This window comes from Sarcophilus harrisii, chromosome 3 (assembly GCF_902635505.1).
Source record: "Sarcophilus harrisii chromosome 3, mSarHar1.11, whole genome shotgun sequence".
Classification (NCBI taxonomy): Eukaryota; Metazoa; Chordata; class Mammalia; order Dasyuromorphia; family Dasyuridae; genus Sarcophilus; species Sarcophilus harrisii.
In genome coordinates, this window is record NC_045428.1 from 202,065,882 (window position 1) to 202,084,969 (window position 19,088).

The 19,088-nt window shown below is 32.7% G+C and overlaps 1 protein-coding gene across 1 annotated transcript in view; it reads left to right on the forward strand.

The window, feature by feature from the left end:
• ARHGAP6 (Rho GTPase activating protein 6) overlaps positions 1-19,088 on the forward strand; it is a 580,691-nt gene that overhangs the window by 98,239 nt on the left and 463,364 nt on the right. The window lies entirely within an intron of this gene.

Sequence of the window (19,088 nt, forward strand, 5' to 3'; positions counted from 1 at the left end):
AAGTCAGCTGATAGGAAAGAATAGAACAAGAGAGATTGTCCTGAAATCGTATAGAGAAAACACTATTAAGGAGAAAAAGCAGAGATAGTGACAAAAGCTGAAGAGAAATCAAGAATAATAAGGATTGAGAAAATGCCATTAGGCCTGACAATTAATTACAAGATAATTAGTAACTGAATGATGAAATTGGAAGTTAGATTCTAATGAATTAAGAGGAGAGTAAAAGAAGTGAAAGCTGCTATTGTAGATTGCCTTCTAAAATTCCAGATCATGTTTCCAAGGGCCATTTTTAATTGCCTTTCATCCATCTTGTATTGATGAAGTTGACTGCTCAAACCAATTTGTATTTTTTGATTAAAATTCTGGGTTTGGAGTCAAGATGGTCTAAATTCAAATGATGTCTCAGATAGTGGCTGTGAAATCCCTGGGAAGTCACTTCCTTTCCTCAATTTCCTCATTTCTCCATCCACAAAATTTCTTACCTCACTGGGATATTATGAGAATCCGATAAGATACTATCTATAAAGTACTTTGCAAACTAAAAGCATTATATAAATGTTACTGATATCTATCCCTATTATATGTCATCATAGTAGACACAGCTCAATATTCTAGTCTGTCAACATTTTTTTTTTAGATTCTGATTCTATCATTTAACTTTAATCAATCAACAAGTATTTATTAATCACCTGTTGTATGACAGGCATTGTATTAAATGTCAGGTATACAGAGACAAAAGTTAAAATAGAACCTGATCTTGAAGAATTTACAATCCAGCCAGGAGATATGGTATGTGCTAATATTAAAATGTACAAATTAGATTAAAGGGTAACCCAGTACCCCTTAAAAAATAAGTGTTTATTTAGACCTAGAACTGAACCTTATCCCATATAAGACAGCACCCTAATTCAAAAGGAATGGCATTGAGAATGTTTATTGTGTAGTCTTGAAACTGAATCCTAAAACAAATATTGTGTAGGATGTAAAAAGTAGAAGGTTTTATATTCACTAATGCATCTGATCATTGCCCTACCTTTCTTTGAGAGTCATATTCTTCCCTTAAGAACTTTTTCTTTAAAATTAAACCAAGATTCAAGGCAATTCCAATGTACTTGTGATAGAAGGAGCCACCTGCATCCAGAGAGAGAACTATAGAGACTGAATGTGGATCAAAACAGAGTATTTTTACCTTTTTGTTATTGTTGTTCTTTGTTTGCTTTTTTTTTTTTTTTTTTTTTTTTTTTGGTTTCTTGTATTTTTTCCCCTTTTGATCTGATTTTTCTTGCGCAGAATGACACATATGGAAATATGCTTAGAAGAATTGTCCATGTTTAATCTATATTGGATTGCTGCTGTCTAGGGGAGAGGTATGAAGGAAGGGAAGGAGAAAAATTTATAGCACAAGGTTTTGCAAAAGTGAATATAGAAAACTGTTTTTGCATATATTTTGAAAAATATTATTTTAGCTATTAGAAAAAGAGAAATATAAAAACCTGAGCCAAGTGGGACCTGCTCTCAAGAGGACTCAAAGATCCTGGGTATTCTCAAGAAATATGATTCAATGAATTAAAGTACACATAATTATTTTAGTATTATTGAGGAATTATTTTAGTCTCATTGGGGAAATACATAATTTTCTATTTAAATAATATATTTTCTTTAACAAGAACATTTTGATATATTTAATGTGCTTCTAACTACAGTTTACCTATTTCCTTTTCCCTCTCACTAACAGGTTGCAGGTTGCTTAAAATAGAAACATTAGTTTAGTAGAGGCTATAATAAATCAACTTCTTCCAGGTTTTCAAGGTCAGGAATGTCCTTAAAACTTCAGTAATGAGCAATGACTACTTAACTGTAAAACTATTTGAGTATAATACGCTAAACATACCAAGGAATATTTGTGTTTTTGAAATTGATATACATAGCTTGGAAAATTCCTTATTCCCCACATCATAGAATTTTAGTGCTATGAAATATATTTTATATTTAATATTTAAAATATATGAAATATATTTTTAAAACAATTAGATAATTTTTTGTAATTTTCAGATGAAGGAAATTAAAAACAAAGAAATTAAGTGAATTGTCCAACATCATTCACGTAGGGTCCAATATGATTTCTGTTGCATTTCATTCAATGCATTTAATGCTATTAATATTTTGATTTTGATTGCTAAAATGGCTCAATTTGGCTTTAATTGATCATTATGATTTTAATAAAGTTTACCTATAACTTTTTTGAAAGGAATTAAATTTGTTAAAATGACTATAAAGAAAAGTGAAATGTGAATTTCTTAGAAATTATTACTCTGAGACATTATTATGTGGGTGGAGGATCAGAAATAAAATTTGCAAGCATTTAATGTGTTCCTTACCCCTCTTTTCAAATTCTTAGGACAATTAGACAAGGCTAGCAACTTTTTTTTAAATAGCTTTTTATTTACAAGTTATATGCATGAGTAATTTTACAGTATTGACAATTGCCAAACCTTTTGTTCCAATTTTTCCCCTCCTTCTCCCCACTTTCCCCAGATGGCAGGATGACTAGTGGATGTTAAATATATTAAAGTCTAAATTAAATACAAAATAAGTATACATGACCAAACCGTTATTTTGCTATATAAAAAGAATTGGACTATGAAATATTATACAATTAGCCTGTGTAGGAAATCCAAAATGCCGGCATGCAAAAATATAGGAATTGGGAATTCAATGTAATAGTTCTTAGTCATCTCCCAGAGTTCTTTCACTGGGTGTAGCTGGTTCAGTTCATTACTGCTCCATTGGAACTGATTTGGTTCATCTTATTGCTGAGGATGGCCAGATCCATCAGAATTGATCATCATATAGTATTGTTGTTGAGGTATGTAATGATATCCTGGCCCTGCTCATTTCACTCAGCATCAGTTCATGTAAGTCTCTCCAGGCCTTTCTGAAATCATCCTGTTAGTCATTTCTTACAGAACAATAATATTCCATAATATTCATATACCACAATTTATTCAGCCATTCTCCAATTTAATGAGCATCCATTCAGTTTCCAGTTTTTGGCCACTACAAAGAGGGCTGCCACAAACATTCGTGCACATACAGGTCCCTTTCCCTTCTTTAAGATCTCTTTGGGATATAAGCCCAGTAGTAACACTGCTGGATCAAAGGGTATGCACAGTTTGATAACTTTTTGAGCATAGTTCCAAATTGCTCTCCAGAATGGCTGGATGTGTTCACAATTCCACCGACAATGTATTAGTGTCCCTGTTTTCGCACATCCTCTCCAACATTCCACATTATCTTTCCCTATCATTCTAGCCATTTTGACAGGTGTGTAGTGGTAGCTAACAACTTTTAAAATAGAATTTTATTCACATTTAGTTATTTAATATTTTAGATGGAATATTTTCACAAATTTTGACATTTGGAAAAATGTCACAGAGATTTACTTTTACAATTTCAAAGGATAATATTGTTCACATTGTGGTTCTTTGTGACTTGACTCTCAAAAATTCTTCCATCCAGTAAACATAATTTACTTATGCTATTTCTGTTGTGCCAAGTAAGATTTGGCACAACGACTCTAACCCTAACCCTAATTTTTCATCAAACAACTGGATAGTATAAAGTGAACTCATTTTATACTTTTTTTTCTCAGCCAAAGAAGAAAATCATATAACTAGAGACTTTTAGATCTAGAGGGGAACATTGGAAATCATCTAGTCCAAAAATCTCATTTTATAAATGAAGAATCTGAGACCTAGAAAAATTCAATGTCTTACCTAAAGTCAGATAGGCAGAGTTAGAGTCAGATCACATAAATTCAATTGAATATGGGAAGAAATAACAAAGGCTGTATCTATATTATGCAGCCAAATCCTATTTACCATATTTCTCCCAGATTTGTGATTATAGGGGAGAGAATCCCATTGTTATGAATGACTTCATTTTATACAATGACAAGACTCTCAAGGTTAGTGCTCAGAAATCTTTACAAATATTTTATGCATTTTTATTCTGATTCTTATTCTCATCAAAGAAAATGATGTCTATAAAGCATTTGGCAGTATCCACCACTTCTTAGGTGCTGAATTAATCTTTCCTTCCTTCCTTTGTAATATTATCATTGTGGTATTATGTCATATTTAATTCGAATATCTAAAGACAGTGATTATTTTTATTTTAGTCTTTAGACTCATTGTCTACACTTCAGTTTTCTTTTCTTTTTTTATGTTAAATCCAAAATAGGTATGGCTATACAATTATTTTGCTGCACAAGAAAAACCAGATCAAAAGGGAAAAAATAAGAAAAAATTCAATTCAAGCAAACCACAACTAAAAAGAGAGAAAAGGCTATGTTGTGATCCATCCTCAGTACCCACAGTCTTTTGTCTGAGTGTAGATGGCTCTTATCATCATGGCAAGATCATTGGAACTGGTCTGAGATGATTTCTCATTGTTGAAAAGAATCATGTCCATCAAAAATTGATCATTATAAGAAGATTTTGTTGTTACTGTGTGCAATGATTTCCTGATTCTGCTCATTTCACTTAGCATCAGTTCATATAAGTCTCTCCAGGCCTTGCTGAAATCATCCTGCTGATGGTTTCTTATACAACAATAACATTCCAAAACATTCATATACCACAGTTTATACAGCCATTCTCCAACTGATGGGCAACCACTCAGTTTCCAGTTTCTTGCCACTATAAAAAGGGCTGCTACAAACATTTTTGCATATATGGATCCCCTTCCCTCATTTAAGATCTCTTTGGGACATAAGCCCAGTAGAAACACTGCTGGGTTAAAGAGTATGCACAATTTGATGATCCTTAGGGCACTGTACCAAATTGCTCTCCAAAATGGTTGGATCCATTTACAATTCCACTCACATTATATTAGTATCCCAGTTTTCCCACACCCCCTCCAACATTTGTTGTTATCTTTTCCTGTCATCTTAGCTAATCTAAGGGATATGTAGTGATACCTCAGAGTTGTCTTAATTTGTATTTTTCTAATCAATAGTGATTCAGAGCACTTTTTCATATAATTAGAAATGGTTTTGATTTTATCTGAAAATTGTCCATATCTTTTTACCATTCATCAATTGGAGAATGGCTTGAATTCTTATAAATTTAAGTCAATTTTCTATATATATTTAGAAATGAGGCCTTTATCAGAAGTCTTGAATGTAAAAATATTTTCCCTAGTTTATTGCTTCCCTTCTAATCTTGCCTACATTGGTTTTGTTTGTACAAAAACTTTTTAACTTAATATAATCAAAATTATCTATTTTGTGTTCATTAATTATCTCCAATTCTTCTTTAGTCACAAATTCCTTCTTTTTCCACAGATTTGGGAGGTAAACTATGCTATGTTCTTCTAAATTGCTTATAATATCACTCTTTATATCTAAATCATGAACACATTTTCACCTTATTTTGATATATGGTGTTAGGTGTGGGTCAGTGCCTAGTTTCTGCCATACTAGTTTCCAATTTTCCCAGCAGTTTTTGTCAAATATACTTCAGTTTTTGTGTTTTTAATTTTGAATACCTCATTATAACACCTGTCTTCCAGTGCATTTACTCTACATTGTCAGCGTCTCTCAAAATATAGCACATTGAACTGAGACAATATCTTATTATAGAAAATTGTATTGAATTGGTGTCAGAACTGGGTTCTAATGCAAGTTTCAAAAACTTACTTCTTTTGAAATTCGATAAAACAACTGACTTCTTTGAGCTTCAGTTACCTCATCTGTAGAATTGAAAGGGTTGGATTAGTTGATCTCAAAAATCACTTTCATCGTTAGATCTCTAACCCTATAAAAACATCAGAAATAGTCATTTCCCTCAGATTTTGTCTCAGATTTACTCTGGGATGTGATATAAACAGAGTATTTCAGATGTCATTTAACTTGGGCAATGGGATAATTGCATTCTGAATTATTCTATTTGAATAACTTGCTTTTTCTTTTCTTCTGATTGTCATGTCACATTGTTAACTCAATTGTCTTTGCATTCCACAGGTCTTTGTAAAGCAAGCTATTATCAAATAACCTCTCTTCCCATTCTGAACTTGATTACAATATGAGGTATATAGGGTTTTGCAATTTATTATGTTTTTTTACTATTTAATTTCCTTTTATTAGATTTAGTCTTTCATTCATGGAAAATCTTGTGGATCTTGATTATTAATCAACTAACATGTTAGCTATTCTGCCCAATTTTGAGTTATCCACAAACTTTATTGCTTATAATCTTCATCCAAGTCAGTAATGAAAATATGAAACCAAAATAGGATTGAAGATGGATGCCTATAACATTCCAATATATCTTTAAGTTAACACCAGTATATTAATTAATACTCATTGTATCCAATTAGTTCTGAAACTGTTTAATTATATAATAATCCAGCTCACTGTTCTCTATCTTATCCACAAGGATGTGGAAATAATTTGTTAAAAATATTTTATTACAGACATTCTGTATTAATTGCTCTTCCTTAGTCAACCTTGTCAAAAAAGGAAATTGGTTTTCTCTCTCATGAATTATTTCAATGAATTTAATAAACCAATTGGGTTATCTTAACATATTAACTTGTAATGGTCAGCACTTCCTTTCTAAGTTTTCACAAAATTGTCTTTTTAATGATTTCCTCAAGTATTTTGTTTGGGATGGATTTTTTTTTGCACCAATCATTTCCCCCTTTTTTGAAAATTGAGATAGTTTTCTTATCCCAAGGTATCTCTCCTTTTGCCCATTTATCTCTAAAACCAGTTCAGCAATTACATCTGCAAGCTCTTTGATGGTATTTCACATATTCATCCCTTAATTTCTTCTCACACTGTCTCCATCCTGTTTGAGACCACCATTTTACTTTTCACTTAGACTAATAGTCACATAAATCTCTAACTCTGTCATTAATCATGTGATTTTTTTTTTATAGAAGACTACTTCCTTCTCAAGTTTTTATCAAGAACAACCTTGAACAAGCGTCCTTCATGTGTGTTTACAAAAAAATTTATACAGATGAATCAGTAGTTTCTTTTATCTTTTTCATCACCATTTTTGGATAAAATGCACCAGTTATTATATTTTCTATTCTTCTGAAATGTAATCCAATCTTTCAACATATTCCTGAGTGTCTTTTAAATTGCATTCCCTCTAACACGAATTCCTTCTCTGTATATTTGGTCAGATCTAGCTGTTCTTCCTCAATTCTTTCTTCTGAAGTGTCATTTATTTCTTCACCCGGTACACTGGGTACCAAGATGATTGAGTCCAAATGTCATGGCTCCACTATTGTTGCTGATGAAAATAGATCCCACAGCAGATGTGTTCCATTTTTTACCCATTTATTGTCCTCCTTCCTTTTTCTTCTACAAATGCTCTTGGGTGATCTGGTTTAGCAGAATCTTTTGCCAAACTTTTTTTGTACTAGATTCATTTTTAAAAATTGCCTTTTGCTGATCTGAGGAAGTATTTACTGCTTGAAGTTTTCTACTATCACTGTATTTTGAAATGCTTTGAAAATGAGCTAGTACTCTAAAACAGTAAGGTACTTGGCAAAAAGATTAAGTACTGGCTGGCTGTGCTGATTGTTTTGTATTTCAGCCCCTTTGTTATGGTAACTATTGTGCATCAAATAAACTTTTCCAGGAAATAGTAGTAACCTAAGTGCATATCTTTGTTTTAACCTATTTACCATTTATAATAATAATTATTATCATTATATTATTAAAAATTGCCCTGTTAATATTCTTATTTTAGTTGATATTTATCAAGTGCTATGAATTTTCAAATCACATTAAGTATAGACAAGTATACCAAGATCAAAATGTGTACATGATTTATATATAAAGGGTGATATTGATGAGATCTAGATTTCAGGGTTCTGTTTGGTCAGGGAACCAAATGATGAGATTAGATTTAGGGAACGAAAATGATGAGATTAGGGTTCCTGGTGATCAGGGAGTTAAATGATGAGGTTAGTGGCAGGTTTGGGGTTCAGAGAACCAAATGAAGAGATTTGGCTCTCTAACTCCCCTTGGAATTCGGGCAAGGTAGGAAGTTGTGGGAACCCCCGTCTGGTGGTACAGAAGTCCTTTGTAAAGGAATTTACAAACCCGAAAAGCTAGACTGATAAAAAGAGGTTTATTATTGGAATGGGAAGTCAGTCTTTGCTATGCATGAATAGAAAGACTGAATTCCTTAGAGGCAAGATCCCAACAGGGGAGTAAAGTTTCTAGTAGAGAAATCCTGACAGAGAGGTATGAAGTTTTGTTAGGGAAATAGGTTAACCTTTATGTACCTCTGGAAATTCTGTGAGACCATACATTAGAGATATATTCCTGGTATCATCACTTAGAAGGGAAGTTTTCACATGGATAAAATAAGAGACAGAAAAAAATATTAAAAATAGAAAAGAACAGTAGCCCTTTAACTTCTGCTCCTAAAGATGTGTTAATCTGATTCCCTACGGATTAATTAACTTAATATTAGTAATTTTATATATATATATATATATATATATATATATATATATATATATATATTAGCCATAATTAACTTTATGGTTAATCAGGTTCAGTTTGATTTTCAGAACCTTCCTCTTAATTGATTCACTTTTTCCTCCCTGGTCCTTGTGGAGAGGCTGTTGACATGTGTTTTGTTTTATTTTCACTTCTGACTTGCACTTGCTGTAAACACATTATTTATTTTTAGACTTTCCTCTGTATTTTATTTCAAGTTTTTTTCCTAGCACTCTGTAATCCATCTTTATCATGTGAAAAAGAAAGAAAGAAAAAAGAAAAAGAAAGGAAGGAAGGAAGGGAGGGAGGAAGAAAGAAAGGAGAAAAGGAAGGAAAAAATCATTAAAATAAAAAGATTGGGTGAGCCCAATAGATCAACTGAAGTTGCATTTATGGATGAGGAAGGGTTTGAGAGATTTGAGAAATTGGAAGGAGGGGTTATTTAAATTGCTCTTCCAGATACACAGATACACAACAGAGGTGTGATGGTTAATGTCCAAAGGAAATAAATGATGAGCTTGATGATCTTAGGAAAAGTCATGAAGGATGAAATAAGCAGAATCAAGAGAGCATTATATATATATAGTAACAGCAATATTGTTTTAAGAACAAGTTTGAGAGAATAAGTGATTTTGACTACTATAAATACCTGAATTAAAAATAAGGGACATATGAAGGAAGATACAGTCTTCATCCAGAAAAAAAGAACTGATAGAGGTATGTATAGAATGATTTCACATATATATACACATGCATACACACATACATACATATATGTGACACATTTGTGTATAATGGTAGCCATTTTTAGGGAGAGAGGAAAGAAAAAAAAGGCAGGTAAATTTACATAATAACTTTATTATATATTTTAAAAGAATGGCAAGTTGTACATAATAGATTTGTGATTTCACATGCTATTATATTCCTTATTCTACTGTTATGAAAATGCTTTTAGTTTCTTGGTAAAGACACTGGGAGTGATTTGCCTCATTTTACTGAAGCAAACAATGTTAAGTGACTCATACAGTTAAGTGTTTGAGTTGAATTTGAACTCAGGCCTTCTTAATTCTAGGCCTGGAGCTCTACCTACTGCATTATTTAGCTGTCCCTTACTGTCACTTTTGGAAAGTACCATTGCTGATCTGGGGTTCCATTGGCTCTATAAGATGAGAGAAATATCCTGATTCATGTCTAAAGTGTTTTCTAATTCTGACATTTACCAAAAACTTATCATCTATGACACGTGCTAAGTCCTAGGGGAAAAAAAAAGATAAATATCCTCTATCCTCAGTGAGCTAAAAACATATTAGAAGGTTTTAATACATACGTAGATACACAAATACAAAGGAATACAGAGTGATTTCGAGTGGGAGAGGGGAGAGTGACAATAACTGTATCAGGAAAGGTCTCCTGTAAATGTAACCACATTTGTGTTTTGAAAGAACTAGGGGTTCTTTGAAGCAGAGATAAAGGAAATCTCATGACCTCCAGGCTTCAGGGAGGCACTGCAAAGATTAGAGAGAGGAAATTTAGGTTATCTGTGGGGAATGATAGGAGGTAAGTTTGATTGGAACAGGAAGTGAATTAAATAGAGTTATTTGAAAGATCATTGATGAGTAGGGCTGTAGGCATTCATTAATTTTAATCATTCAACAAATATTTATTAAATATCTGCAGTGTATAAATGCACTATGCTAGGAACTGAGAGGCAAAAAATCTAAATTACAACGTATCTTCATTTCTAGTAATAGAAATTTGCATTTCTAGTAATAGAAATATTGATAAAGATGAGTAAGCTAAGATGTGATTTGGCCTGTGTTGAGACAATAATAGTGACCGTGGAAAAGGTTATAGAAGCAATCACAATAAATTATCAGTCCAGATAATCTGCAGGCAGAGCACTGGATGACAGAATACCTTACCTCTCTTCTTGGAGTTTGAGTGAAGATTTTTATTTCTAAAGTTTAATTCTAATTCTGCACTCAGAAATATTGTTGTATTTGATCAAAACACTTATCATCCTCTGTAATTCAGTTACAATTAAAACTAAGAAAGAAAAACAAAAAGAAATAAAGAACCTCTTTTGCTAAGAACAGGTGTTATTTGATTCTTATTTTCATTTTTATTTGCATCTTGAATGTTCCTTGAGAAGGAACATGACCTTTGAGACCAAATCCCCATCAAAAATCCTTTGACATCTTTTTCCTTTCTTTTCCATTGCCTCAGGCAGCATGAGTACTCTCATAATCTCATCAGAAAAATTTTGAAATCCAGATGTTATGAATAAACTAATGTTTTTAAAGAATAAACAATAATAAAATTTTGAAAGCACAAATCTTAAGAGTTTTTGAAAGGATGAGCTAAACAATATAAATTCCTAGATTGTACTATGGGATTATGAAATAAATGAAGAGGTAGGATTAGGGACTCTCTCAGATCTAAATATTTTGATCCTATGATCTTAGTATGGGAAAGGACTTTATAATTCATTTAGAGTAAGTGTCCATTCAATGCAGACATTGTTTCTAAAAAGTCATGGGATTTTGGAGAGAACCCTGGCCTGAGGGTTCAGGTGATCTGGGTCCTAGTCTCAACATTGCTATGGGCTCTTTGGCAAAGTCATCCCTCAGCTATCAGAAGTGAGGCAATTGAATTACATAATCTCTAAGATTACTTCCAATTCTAAATCTCTGATTCTATGATAAATACCCCTTTTAGGTTGTTATTCATACAAATGTTTCACTCTGAAGGAAACTGAAACAAGCAATGTTAAGTGACTTGCCCAAAATCACAGAGCTAATAAGTGTCTGAGGATAGATTTGAACTCAAGATGACTCATACTGACTCCAAGTCTAGCATTTTGTGACTGTGATGTCACTTAGTTGTCCTAGATGAGCTATAGAAGTATTAATTAAAATAATGGATGTATTGGACCTTAACTTTTGCAGAGGTCTTTATATGCTTTCAGTCTTTGGATTGGACCTCCTTTCAAAGGGTTGGAATATTAAAGGGTTGGAATATTTGGAGGAACAAGGTAGACAGACAGCCTCTGAGCTCTTTGAATTCCATGCTTGTGGTCCAGATGTTTTGTCATTTACTTGAAGTTACAGTCAGTAAACTGTAAACTTTTCCTGAGAATAGTTTGAATGAGACTTCCAGATTCTTAAGTTGGCTCTCTCCCTTATCCCGAACAATCTTTAACAATATCCCATGAAATATTTAAGATTCTTGTCCTAAAGCCTTGCTAATTTCCCCATCTTCCTTAGATTGAAGTCTGGGGTCTTTTCTACTGGGAGTTGGTTGAGTGCTGTGAAACTTCAGGGAATTATAGTGATTCTTTTCCATGGTGGAGTAGAAGTGTTCTGCCACATTCCACTTGACAGAATTATCTAGAGGCTAATGTTTGGATGAAAAAAAGCTATTTTTAGTGTTTTCTGGACAAGCTAAAGTTATTGCCAAATGACTCCAAAGAATGTGAGACTGAGTTTTCCCAAGTTTATTTGAGATTTTTATTTCTATCCCTATTTTGCTACATTTATTTTACCAGACTCTCCAGTTTTATTAAGAAAGATGGTGTGTGCATGAATAACTAGAAGTTGTTGTTTTTGTATAAAAACAATTGCTTTTAAGATATTGCCATATTTTGATTCTGTAGGTTCTTGAGGTATTTCCTGGTCATTTTCTGGGAAATAAAAGAGACAGAAATATAGTACTAAAAATTGATCAACCAACAAGAATCTATTAAGCATCTTGATGCTTGTGGTAGACACTGTATTAGATACTAGGGATAAAAATCCCTAAATGAAACTATGTGTTCTCAAGGAACTCACGTTCAGTTGGAGGAGAGAGCATGCACATATGTGTATGTATATATGCAAAACATATATATACATATATATATATACATATATATGTATATATGTATATATGCAAAATAAATACATACAGAATGAATGAAATATAACTATAAAATATTTAAATAGATTACACACTGGCAGTTCAGGGAAACCAGAAAGATTTCATGTACCAAGTTATGAGTCTGAATGAAGTCATATCTGTTAAGAGTTGAAGATAAGGTAAGGTAATATATTCAGTCAGTCAACTAGTATATTAAACTCCTCCTAGTTGCTAATTATAGAGGTTGCAAAGAAAGGCAGTGAGGGACAAGCAGCATGTTGATTGACTGTCCAATCTCTATATAGAGATAGCAATGAGAGTATTGTATGTGAGGAAAAGAATGAAAGCCAGTTTGTCCAGAGTAACAGTGCAGGAAGTGCAGTAATGTATAATGACACTTGAAAGATAGGTTAAGGCCACATTATGAAGGATTTCAAAATTTAAACAAAGAATTTGCATTTTGCCCTATAGGCAAAAGGTGGCTTTTGGTCAGACCTAAAGTTTAGGAAAAGTAAGTTTGGCAGCTGTGACACTTTGAAAAAGTTAGAGATTGGAAACAGAAACTAATTAGAAAGCCATTGCAAGAACTAGGAAAGTCATGAACAAAGGTGGTTTCTGTGTGAGTGGAGAAAATGTGGTCAGATTCAAGATATGTTGTAGAAGTAGAAAAAACAATATTTGGTGACTGGTTGGATATGGGGTGAGGAAGAGAAAGTGTTGTAGATAACATATAATTTATGAAACTAGACGATAGAATTATGGTAAATTTAACTGAAATAGGAAAATTTGGAAGAGGGGTGGATTTGCTTTGTCAAACAGTCAACTTTATGTTTCACTCTGAAGGTAATAAGAAACCATTGAAGTTTATTTTGTTGGGAGTAGTTTATGCATAGACAGACCTAGTTTTGGAAAAATCACTTTGGCAGCTAAGGGGAGGATGGATTAGAATGGGGATCAGAATGAGGGAAGATCAATTAGGATGCTTTAATAGAACAGAGGAAAAGTGATGAAGTTCTGAGCTACAGTAAGTAACAGTGAGAAGTCAAAAATGGCACCAGGAGAATGCTAGTTCTCTATATAGTAATAGATAGTTCACTATATATTATTCAACAATAAATTCACTATAGTGAATAGTTAGTGGAAAGATAATAAATTTTGTTGTAGACATACTAAGTTTAAGATGCTTAAGGAACATTTCAGATGTCTAAAATTCATGAAAGATTGTAGTTTAGAAATGGATACATAGATCTGTGAAACATTTTGTAATTGAACCCATGGGAACTAATGGTATCTCCAAATTAGATTTAACAAAAAGAGAAGAGAAGCCAGGATATATCCTTAGAGAACATTCACAGTTAGTAGTCAAGACATAGATGAAAAAAAACAGCAAAGAAGACAAGATAAAGGTGGTCATAGAAATAGGAGAAAGAGAGTCAATGTCACAAAAAGCCTATTAAGGAGAGAATATCTAGGAAAAGAGCAATCGATAATGTCAGCTATTGCAGAGATGTCAGTAAGGGTGGAGAGTGAGAAAAGGCTATTAGATCTGGTCAATAAGGGATCACTGGTGATTTGAATAGGGCATTTTAAACTGAATTATCTTCTTAGGAGCCTGATTGCCATGGGTTTAGAAGAAAGTAATAGGACAAGAAGGGGAGGCATCTAGGTAGACAGCTTCATCAAGGAGATTAGTCAAAAAAGAGGAGGAAAGATAACAGGATAATAGTTAGTTGGAATAGAAAAATTGAAGTTTTTTTTTTTTTTTTTAAGGATGAAAGAGTTACAGAAATATTTTTAGGTAGTAAGAAAAATAGTAGAATAAACAAACCACTGTTAATCTGTGCAGATCCTTTGATCCAGGAGTGTTACTACTACTCTGTATCCCAAAGTGATGATAAAGAGATTTTATACACACACACACACACACACATTTATTTATATAGTTTGTTTTTTCTTTCTCATGTTTTTTTTTTCCCTTTTGGCCTGACTTTTCTTGCACATTATGATAAATATGGAAATAGGTTTAAAGGATTGCATATATTTTACATATATCAGACTCCTTGCTATCTTGGGAAGGGAGAGGTAAGGGAGAAAAGGAGAAAAATTTGGAACACAAAGTCTTACAAAAATGAATGTTGAAAACTCTTTATATGTAGTAGATTAATATATTAGAGATGAGGTTTGTGGTGGACAAAAGAGGAAGGGGCAGGCTCAAGAATCTTTAAAAAAAAGGTATTGAAGGTATTGAGGTAAAGAAGGTATGTTTCCAGAACTGAAGTGAAAAAGAAGGTATTGAGCGGGATGAGGGAATATGTCTAAATAAGGAGGATGAGAGGAAAGATAGTTCTCAAGAAATGGCCTCACTTATTCAGTGAAGTGTGAAATGAGGTCCTTAGCTGATAGAGTGGGAGAAAGGTGTCTTGGGAGTCTTGAGAAGAGATGAGATTGACTCCATCCTCTGTACTCTATCAACTGCACCACATAGTTATCTGATGGACAAAGATATAGTGAATCAATTAAGGTGGCATAGAATTATGGCCTTTCTTCAGGAAGAGCCCAATTGAGATAAGATAACCTAATTTTGTAGTGGACCCAAGCAACAGAGTTTTGTGATTTCTTCAAGCTTCAATCAACAGTATGTAAATAGGAATGGAAGTACATAGTGGAAGTTTGTAAAGGTGATTGGAAAAAGGGACAAGGGTATTCTAGAGTAGAGGATACTATAGAGTTAAATTAATGAAAGCTTGCAATTTCCTTACACTATATCAAAATAAAATAGATGTATAGTGTACCCTATTTATTTATTCACCTCAGTAGGAAAAACATTAATTTTTTTGGAATTTATGAAGTAGAGGATGATTAAAAAAAACCTGTTATATAATATGTTATTAATCAAACATTTAAAATTATTCCAGAAGTTATATTAATCATATTCTTTTTTTATATGTCATTTATTTTAAAGGTTGAATATGGGAGTCGGAGTAAAGACAGAAAGAAACATGGAAAAGGGGGTTAAAGGAAGATCAAGCACAATGGCTCATTCCTATAATTCCTGAAATTGAGGAGATTGAGGCAGGTGAATCATTTAAGCTTAGTAGTTTTGAGCTGTAATGAGACTAAAACTAATTATTGTCAGCCTTAAGTGGGATAATGATATAGTGAGCCCCCCTTCACTTGTACCTAGTGGAGACCACCAGGCTGTTTTAAGGAGGAGCAAAGTGTCCTAGATTAGAAAAGAACAGGTCAAAATTTCCATGCTAATTAGTTATAAGATTTAATTTAGGAGAAAAAAGGAGACTCAGCAGGGCAGGACAGGGAAGGGCAGAATACAGTAGAAGACAAGGCAAGTAAAGTAAGATAAAGCAAGATAAGACAACCAAATTAAAGACAACTATGGGATAAAATTCAATAGATACATTTCTCTGCATCATGACTATCATTCCAAGTGGGCAATTTTAATGAAACAGGACTTTAGGCTTAAAAATTCTTTTATTTCATCATTTAAAAAATACAAGACCACTAGGAGATTCTTAATAAGGTAGTCTTTGTACAACATTGGTTGTATTTGATGAATCAAGCTGAAATGAAATATAAAGAAAATAAAAAAAAATGAAAAATAAAAAATAAAAAGACAGATGATCTTAAGCTAAATTTAATATATTTCACAATTAAATGACAGTTTTTTGCTATATTATTCTAAAGTTCCCATTTAGTTTTTTTAAACAGGGACTGAGTATTAAAAACAGTGATTAATGTATACTCATTATCACTTAATTTCATATCATTTGTTTAAAAATTACAATGATTTCTATAAGTGTTATATACAACAATGCTTTCAGATAAATAAATAGGTCACTTAAACCCTCTGAACCTCAGTTTCCTTATCTGTACACTGAGAATAAAATTAGCACCTAATCCTCCAGGATTTTTGTGAGGATCAAATGAGTTAGAATGTATAAAATTATTTCTAAAACTTAAATTGTCATATAAATGCTAATTACTATTTTTTTTTTTTGATACCTAACAACAGGATTTAAAAATGAAGTTTCTAAACTTTGGCACAGATTCAGTGCAATTAGTAAGGTTTTGACCAGTTATAGATGCTGCCAGACCAATTCTCATTAATCTACAATCACTTCTGACTTGTCATTCACGTTTAGGCATACAGTGGAACAAATGAAGATAGCTTAGGCTAGAAAAGCAATAAGGCTAGTCCAGGAGTAGAAGCAACTACAAAAAAACAAAACCAACCCAAAACAACAACAACAAAAACAAAAACCAATTTCTTTTTGACATATGACTCTAAAACTGGCTGGCCTGTCAGTTTTCCAGATGCTTAGATTGAAATGAAAAGGAACCTTAGACTTGTCAAACACAAAGTTATGAAATTTTTGCCTAGCCCTTTCAATTTACTAATCAGTAATGAGACTCAGAGAGTAATTTGGCTAGTAGAAAATGCTTGTTTTATTCCATAAATTAAAAAAAAGTTAAAAAAAGAAAAAAAAGTATGATAACTATTGTAAAATATGGCAAAACTTGGAATGTTAAGAAATGGAAAAATTGTTACATGTAATAATGAATGAGTTAATGTTTTTGAAAATAGAAGTATCCCACGAATTGATTTGCACATACTCATGTCTTATTGGGGGCAGCTTAGTGTCTCATTTGATAGAGTTCTAGTCTTGGATTCAGGAAAAATGATCTTTCTGACATCAAAGCTGACCTCAAGTACTAGCTATGTGACACTACTTGCCTCAGTTTCTTTATCTATAAAATGAGCTGGAAAAGGAAATGACAACCCATTCCAGTATCTTTGCCAAGAAAACCCCTAATGGGATCATGAAGAGACAGATACTACTAAAGCAAGTAAACAACGTCTTTACCCATAAGCTTCTCATGACTCTTATCAATTTTTGTTGCTTTGTTGACATTCATTCTTGCGGGGTTAGTGATTTAAAAAAAATTATTATGGTTGTTATATGCACTCCAGCTTTCACTTCTCTATTAAAGGGAGGAAAATGTTACAACAACATTGAAAGTCTACCATGAATTCTCCCAGAGAAAGAAAAAGGGTTTCCTCTTTGAACAATTGTTTTCTTTAAATTGTTATCTGTCTTTTTGGAAAGCCTGACTTGATATTCCTCTTGAAGATAGCATTTAAAGGAAATTGTCAAAGGACGGGGGAAAGAAAAATGCCAAGATGTTGAAAATCTCAAAGTCCCCTTTACTTATCAGATTTAGTCAGTTGTTGGGCAAATGAAAATGAGGCCATCATCTTCTGATCTTCCCAGATGCCTCAGATTAGGAGAAGAAAATTTAAAGCAATTACTGGAGACAGTCATTGTTATTTTTGGAGGGGTTTTTTTTTATGTTCAACAAGGCAAATGGGTCAAAATTCAATGTACACATTCATCATATAAAAGATAAAAAAAGAACTGTTGCTATAATATAATTAATTTTTGGCTCACTCATTTGTACACTTTGGGGATAGAGAGGCTATTATATGAGAGTACGACATGTACTTTTCAGAAATGATGAGCATCCTTCAAGAAATGAGACAAACCCTTTTTGGTCGTTAAGGACCAAACAACAAATTCTTTGCTGTTGGTATTTTAAACTGATGTGCAGGATTTTAAAATAACATCCTTGATGAATTATAGTCCTCAGCCAAAAAAAAAAATTATAAGCACTCAACTTTTGTAAGGTCAGACAGAGGTATAGGTCCCATATGACATTCAAACACAATCCATTAAATAAAATAGTCCTAACTCCCCTTACTGATTCTGATAATTTATCTATCTATTTATACTCTTCACCATAGCACAGGCACAGGAAGTACTTAGCCTATCTTTAATGTCATACAAATGATGAGCATTAAGAGAATTGAATTGCTGGAAACTCAAGGATAGCAAATATGAAGGGCTTCCAATATTCATGCTACCCCAGAGAGGTATGTTTCTTTAGCCAATCAAATGTTTTGTGATTTTCAAGTCAAAAGAAATAGATTCTTTTGTCGACTGGATGATTATATCAAACCCAAAATATTGAAGAGCCTCCTAACTGAGAAATTAATCAAAGAGCGTTTTGACAATCACTCTCACAAAAGTAAAAATGAGTGAATGAAGATTGGCTTTTGAGCACATTTTAGCACATTTTGAGCAAATTTTGTACAATTGAATAAACAATTCATACAACTGATCCATTTATTGTGTAGGATAGTGGCAATAAACTTTGTCCTTGTTATCTTTAGGATCAAATACTGTTTCTTTTGACATTTAAAAAGCTTTTAAAAAGCCTGACTCCAGCCTACTTTTCTAGGTCAATCACATCTTACTCCCAATTACTTTAGAATCCAGCTAAACTGGCTTTGTACCTATTCTTCAACACAAATTCCTTAAATTCATATCTTTCTTTAGCTATCCCAAAGGATTCCAACACTTACTCTTTTTCTTTAAAAGTCAACTAAAAGACCATTTCTTTTTTTTTTTTTTTTTAATAGCCTTTTATTTACAGGATATATACATGGGTAACTTTACAGCATTAACAATTGCCAAACCTCTTGTTCCAATTTTTCACCTCTTACCCCCCCACCCCCTCCCCTAGATGGCAGGATGACTAGTAGATGTTAAATACATTACCATCAGAACTGGTCATCATATAG